This window comes from Trachymyrmex cornetzi, unplaced genomic scaffold (assembly GCF_001594075.2).
Source record: "Trachymyrmex cornetzi isolate Tcor2-1 unplaced genomic scaffold, Tcor1.1 scaffold16, whole genome shotgun sequence".
In the NCBI taxonomy this organism is placed as follows: Eukaryota; Metazoa; Arthropoda; class Insecta; order Hymenoptera; family Formicidae; genus Trachymyrmex; species Trachymyrmex cornetzi.
The window spans coordinates 6189184-6195544 of NW_017296201.1; positions in this window are offsets into that span (position 1 = coordinate 6189184).

Genomic DNA, 6361 nt, shown 5'->3' on the forward strand with positions numbered 1-6361 from the left:
TGTCTATGTATCGGCTATAGAAGAGCGTATTAAATGGCGAAGTTCACCAACAATGCGCAACAACAGTGCGATTTAATATTGCATGCCGCGAGAGTCTGCTCTTGTTTCGAGCACGTCTTGAATGCTTCTTTCATGTGAAGTTCGAATGCCAACTTATACGTTAGTCTCTCCTTAAGGCGATGCTCGATATTAGAACAATATACAAAGGTTCAAAAGCATATTTTAAAGCTTTAAAAGCATCTAGAATATTGATAGAAATTCTTGTAAACAAATATCCATTCTATTATCCATGTAATACGTACTGGAATTTTATATAATAATAAAATGTCTATATTTATAATAAATATATTTTTATGCGTTTCTCCTTTTAGATCATCATGAATATTGAAAGTAATCTACACTTACATAAATTTTGAACAACAACGTATTTTAAACGTACGAGAAAAGAATTGATACCCTTCCTAAAATAGCATTCTATCCATTTTTGATAAAATAATCCAAATATTGAATTGTTGTTGAAGTAAATATCCAGACTATTGTTCGGTCGTTTGAAATCGTTTGTCAGTATATGCGCCGATGATATTATACATGCATGACGATGAACTCGAACTATCGAGTCCTGCTTTACGCGCATTTGCATTATGTGGTGCTTGGTACGAAGTAAAGCTACGGGAATATTCGGTTGGATGCGAAAGCTCGTGTATGTTCCTGGGCAAATTAATTCGAGAACGATCGCGAACCACTTGCTGCAAAATGTCAATGACGTAATGCGTTTGGCTATTACTCATATCGCGCTTATTCATTATTAATGACAGCATCGATAACAGTCCAATTATGTAAGCTAAATAATCAGGTGACACGCTGCCGCGCTGCTTATCGCGCGCGCGTCATATTAATAATAAAATTAATCCCCCTTGTTTTCGAGTATATACTTTTAAACGTATCTCGTTCGGAGTAGCTATATTCAATTAATTTGCAAATTTTATATATACTTTTGGTTAAAGAAAACTTGACGTCAATAAAAACCGATCAAATTGCGTTATATTAAATGTAATACTGTGTGTATGGTAAATATATTAAATACCATTGTTATATTAAATACCATTGTGATTAATATTTAAACTGAATTTATTAAAGCTCAGCTAATACGAATGTATTGAATTATTATATAATATATAAGCCAGTGAATTATGTATATATATTAGATATATAATATATGTTATACACTGAAAGAAAATTTATTGTACTCTAATAAATATTTTTTTAAGTACTTCTATACATTTACTTGTTTACTAGTAAATAAATACTTAATGAAAAAAAAATGATAGTTGAATCAAATTAATGGTTTTTCTATCAAATAAGTATATGTTAACATCTAGTATAAATGTTTACTTACAAATATATTCAAAGAAATATTTATTAAGATATAGTAAGTTTTTTAGTATATATATAATTTACTGGTTCGTATATCATATATTAATTCAACCTATATATATATGTATAACATTAATATATAATATTAATACATTCCCTGTCGTGTATTACAAAACTTAATAGCTTATTATCTATTTATAATAATTCATTATACACAGAATTTAACTTAGCTCTGAAATATATCAATCTGTATTTCGAATTATTATAATATTAAAGACTTTGTCCTAGCATTTCGTTTAGTTCACTGACGAATTTTTTTTGACACAGAAAAACTGTGACCTCGTTGACTATGATGCGCGTTTTTGACAGTTTATTTGGACGTAGCTATGTAGGAAGCATCCGATCGACTCCGCATAGAGTACCATGCTGTAGCTCGCGAATTTTTAAACGTTGCCTTTGTACGAATGTTTTATAATCGAAAACTACCATTGCACAGTTTCATTGTTTATCAAAGTGGACAATTAACTCCGGCATTCACTGTCAATTGAATGCAATTGTTTTGATAATGCAAAAAGTGAAGTACTGTTGTCATCATCGCAGTTATTTCCAATACGAATCGTCACCTCGGAGACTCGACCGCAATTTATGTTCCACTAGGGTAAACAGTTTTAATTAATTATAATTTTAAGATGGAGTAGCCCGTCAGCTCTCGCACAGAGAAATTGCAATCTTTCTACATAATTAGGACAATTACCCTCCGAGTTTTAAAAATATGTTGTCATTCGCTTATTTTCGTTGGAAGTTTCGAGCCAGAAGTTACCCGTGGGTAATCCCGAACGAATTTCTAATGAACTGTGGCAACTCTGCTAATTATCGCGTGCCTCATTCGACTTCGTTACCAACGTGGAATGCGCGTACGTTGCATCTGCAAAATTAGCAACGCGAAATGCGCATCGCGACCACAGCCTGCGTTTTTATTATTACGTTTTTTTACAGAACGACGAAGCGAGTCGTGCATGACTCACGCTTCATTAATTAGTCATTTTTCGCTAATTTCGCCCAAAACGAGTCTCTGACGCTGAAACGGTTGTTCGTAACCGAATATTTTTTTACTTGTCTACGAATGGCAAATTTCCATTAATAACATACATACGGTTTCGTTTTGATTACAGAATTAAATATAAAGCAAAAACGTTAGGTTAATCGGTAATATATTAAACTTAATTCCTGCCGTTTTTCGTCTCCAAAATTGATTTGTTTCGAAAGGAAATATCTTAATCAAAGTATTATTAATAAAGTATTATTAATTAGTAATAAAGTATAAAATGGAGGAAATTACTTTGATTAAGGTATTCATTCATCTTCCCTTCTAAACATATCAATTTTGGAGACGAAAAACGGCAGGAATTAAGTTTAACACTTAATATACAGTAGCATGATGATGCGATATTTTTTTCCTTAAAATTGTTGAAATATTACAGTGTCCAATTTAAAATATACTTAACGCGAAGTGCTACATATACTTTCTGTTAATCTACATTAGTATATCATGCATGAAAAAATGGTCTTATGGACTGAGAAATAATAAATGTTGCAAAATTTTACGGCACCGAATGACCCGAATTAGAGAGAACGAGAAAAAAAGCGTTAGTACGAGAAATTACTAAGCATAAAAAAAGAAAGGGAGAGAATTGTCCTACATTTCGTGGACACCGCGAGATATATATCGAGTCGAGATATCGGATTAATCGAAGCGGTGGGAATTTAATTAGGTAAGGATTCTGTCGTTTCATCGTACTACGTGGAATTTCGAGAGAGGGGTTGTTCAAGGGGTCGAGCGATTCGAGTGTCTCCGCCGTAATGGAGAGGCTCTCTTCCATTAAGCAAACCGGACGTTGATCCAAGTTGGTCTTTTTCTACACGAGACACAGGATTCCATCGTGGATCGCCAAACACGATGAGAGGGGTAGTCGCTCGGTCGGTGACGTGTACACGGAGATAGACGAAGGGATGGATAAAGGCGGACGACACAATTTCACAGGAAATAGCTCCATTTCACTGAGATTTGTACCGCCATTAAAGTTTGTCCAACTCCCCGTAAGAAGTTCGAGCGGTATTTCCTCGTCCACTTTTCGGCTAAACCGAGAGTCAAGTTGTGTTCGCTACTGAAATCCGAACGGCGTTCGATGTCAAGGGATAAATTTCGCGTCGTGATTACACAATAATACGAAAAGCTTATTGCTTTGGTGATAAATACGTTGAATTTATTCGAACGACTTTTTTATGGCTTCCTTCCCTTATAAAAATTTAATATTAATAGTAGTCAATTAATCTTTTGTTTTAAACAGTATTAAAAGTACTGTTACCAATATTTTTAATACTCAAAATAAGTGATTAATTAGCCGGTATTACTACTATTAAATTTTCATAATAATTATGTGTTCTATTTTAAAGAAATATTTTTATAATTTTATATATCAATGTGTGATATCTTTATGAAAAAATAATTTTATATACTCACAAAGATATACCGAAGCATTTATACTGATATATATCCCTGTCGTGTTGCGCTGTAGTTGTTCTAGTATATTGTATCTTCTCTTGCGTAGCGTTTTTTATTTATCTGCAACGCATGACATTGATGGATGACCACGGATATATACGATTTCCGTTCTTAAAGAATTAATGTTTCTCTATTCTCTGCATCTTCGAATTACGGTGTGTACACTTTGTTTACTTATTATCTATCCCCTAATATCGTATTTATTTATACTGTCTGTGAATTAATCTTCTGGAAATGTTGGATGCTATATCGAATTAACTGCAATCGGCGATAAATGTAACGTAGTTTGGAAATAGCTCATTCACAATCGGGGGTATCGATTTCCTCAGTCAACCGAAACGAGCGCTCGGTAGGGACTACAAATGCCGTTGGCGCATTAAATTTGTGTCGCAATGGTTGCCACAGTAAACTTGATTAGATTGTAATCCTGACGTTTCAACGCGCGATGCCCATGCTAAATATTATTACAATTTGCTACGTTATGATACGCGCATTAAAACCATCATAAAAGAACGTAATGGTTGTTGATTAAACTCATTAACGCTCGCCATATATACGCGTCGCGTTATGAAATCGGTCGTAAGCAGAAAATGAGGATTCTCAGGTTCCCTATAAACACATCGTTTCGATTGCAAAAACTTTATCGGACGTAACGGAGTTACGGCCGCGTATTAATACTGTCGTTCGTTCATCGATACTCGTGCAATCGTATGAACGAAATTAAGCTATTACGATACCGCGACGTAATATCCTGTTGAATATCCTCGTTACCGATCAAAAGTGTAATGGACTACAGCGACGAATGTTCGAGTGATTTTTTTTAGTCGGTTTTCTTTTAGCCATTGCTTTTTGTACCGCATTTTGCATTGAAACCTCTTTTTCCTGACTGGACTTATTCACAACCAGAGGCGTACATACACATTCCAACGTGCATGCGATATGCGCGAAATGATGCTTATAAATAAAAGAATCGCATATCATATCACTCGTCGTTTTTCCTTAAATTCAATTCGCCGTGTCGCTCTACGCTGCCACGTAGGAAACGCGAACAAGGAAAGCTGCCGTGTCTACCTCGCGGAATTCCTTTATCCTGCATTCTGCGGCATACCACGCGCATTCGGTAAATCGCGTGACACCTGTAGACAGCCTTCGTGTCCTTGCGGTAACACTTTTATGTGTACAATCTCTTATTTGGTGAGAGTAAAATTTTTTGCAAAATCAGCGCACCGGGGTTATCAGCCGTACTCTTTTAATTACATGCACTCTTTTTGAGATCGTAAAACTCGTGGTCATTAATTAAAATTTCATATTTATAAAGTTATGTTAATAAGAATCGTTAAAAAAAATTACGTTCTAGAAATTCTATTTTATTAAATACTTACATTTACCCAGGTAGCAAAGTTCGTCGTTTTGACGTCAAATTCAAGTCATGTTGGTACAAATGACGTCAAGTGACCAAAAAGTGACCATAGGTTTTATTAGACGTCATTTTGTGACAATCGAACGTCAATTTGACTTCATTAAGACGTCAGTAATGGTCAGTAAAAGCCCAAAATATGATATCAAAATGACAAACTTTGCTACCTGGGTAACGAATAAAAACATACTCCGTTCTTTCTAATTATATAATCTTTTTTATTTATTTATCACGCGCGCGTGCAGTCGATGTTTCCCGTTTTATCTCGGATTTAAATTCGTGTCGACTATCCAATAATTCAGAATATGTAGGAAAAACGTAATTAATCACGAATAATCGCGCGACTCTCAGTGTTATTATCGGAAATCTCTTATCGCACACGGGGAGGGGCATTATTTTCAAGTGGCCAGTGGTGCGAGATTCATCGGATAAGAGATGATCTTGAATGCGACACGGTTCGTTTTGTTTTTTCACGTTACACAAAAAAAAAACTCGTCCCTCGAATGACACGCGAAACGAGTGCGTGCAGCGCGTTCCGATTGTTGCACAGCTATTTCTTTTCATCGTGCGGGAGCTATTTGCGTGGCAGTTAGCCGTAGAGTTTCGTATCGTAGTGTACGTGATTGATGTTGAAGGTGTTTTACGTGGACGAGAAAGAGAGAGAGAAGAAAGAAGAGAGGAAGAAAGAGATAGTGAGGGGTGGGAGAGAGGGTGGGAGGGAGGGAGGGAGAGACTACAAAGCATTGCGGGTAATTACCTGGTCGGTAAACACCGCGTAAACATTGGCCACACTGTTTTCCCTCATCTATTTCGTGCTCTCCTCTTGCATTGCTTTCCCTCCACTTCTCTCCTCAGTCACCCTTTATCTATCTATCCATCTCCTTTACTGTCCCTATACAATACGATACATATATATGAGCGTTCCTTGTGTACTTCGCAAGCTCGACGAATTTCACTGCCCGTATTCTGTTTACTTTGTTTGTTTGTTGCATTATGTTCCGAGATAC